Source organism: Schistocerca serialis, chromosome 9, assembly GCF_023864345.2.
Source record: "Schistocerca serialis cubense isolate TAMUIC-IGC-003099 chromosome 9, iqSchSeri2.2, whole genome shotgun sequence".
Classification (NCBI taxonomy): Eukaryota; Metazoa; Arthropoda; class Insecta; order Orthoptera; family Acrididae; genus Schistocerca; species Schistocerca serialis.
In genome coordinates, this window is record NC_064646.1 from 433,498,363 (window position 1) to 433,499,563 (window position 1,201).

The 1,201-nt window shown below is 49.5% G+C and overlaps 1 non-coding gene across 1 annotated transcript; it reads right to left on the bottom strand.

Annotated features, from left to right (window-relative positions):
- Positions 1-852: 852 nt before the first annotated feature.
- Positions 853-926, bottom strand: Trnat-ugu (transfer RNA threonine (anticodon UGU)). The gene has a single exon. It is a non-coding gene; the product is annotated as a tRNA-Thr (tRNA).
- Between the last annotated feature and the right edge of the window lie 275 nt (positions 927-1,201).

A 1,201-nucleotide genomic window follows, 5' to 3' on the forward strand; every position in this document is an offset into this window, starting at 1 on the left:
CGTAGGGTCATTATTGCCTTACGTGTTCCAACATTTCTACGGAATCCAAACTGACCTTCCCCGAGGTCGGCTTCCACCAGTTTTTCCATTCGTCGGTAAAGAATTCATAGGAAATGTACATTACTATGTTCTGCAGAAATGATTAGCATTTGAACCATGTCGGCCTGCGGGATCAAGGTCAACATCGATATCGCGGCGCAACACCACCTGCCGATAAAATATATCTGTGTCTCTCGCCAGTATAATCCGAAAGTAATGGATCAGTGTGACGTGAGCAAACATGCAGGACACCTCGCAGATGCATACGCGAACCGACCGTCAAATCGATGAAAGTGGACGCATTATTGGCATGAGAGAATGTGATGCATTCACCCGGGAAACTTCTGCTCATATGGGACGAAATGTTTTGGCAGTGCAACGGGTGTGTGCAGAATGGTTGACGGAAGACAGTAGAACACGACGAGATGGGTCAGATCATACCACCCAGAGAAGACCGACCCGAGAAGACCGACACCTCGTCCGCATCACATTGCAGGACAGAGATGTGTCGTCCTCGGCTCGGGCGCAACAGAGGAACAGTGTAATACATTGTACACTATCAGGGGTGACAGTCCATCGCCGTTTATTACGGAACGGGTTACGTGCGCATCGTCCACTTCTCCGTTACCTTTGGCGAATGTGGAGAAACTTGCTAGACAGCAATGGCGTATGGAACGACGTCACTGGGGACAGGGATCCGACGAATCCAGAGTCTGTTTGCTTGAAAATGATAGTAGGAGTGATAATTAATCGAAACCATCAGCTGCTAACAGGTGTTGTTGATATACCTCAACGGGGACAGCCGGAAACGTGTGCCCCGACCGTGACTCGAACCCGGGATCTCCTGATTACATGACAGACGCTCTATCCATCTGAGCCACCGAGGCCACTACGAATGTAGGTTGTGGACAGTTGGAAATTTGGGTCTCACAGGAAGCGTGCAAGGGATAAGTCCCTGCAATCGCGCTATCCTCTGTGCCCTCGTTGGCTCAGAGGGATAGAGCGTCTGTCATGTAAGCAAGAGATCCCGGGTTCGAGTCCCGCTCGGGGCACACATTTCCAGCTGTCCCCATTGAGGGATATCAACAACATCTATTGGCAGCTGTGGGTTTCGATTAATTATCATTTCTTTCTAGATAAGCTACATGGTCGTCATTAGTAT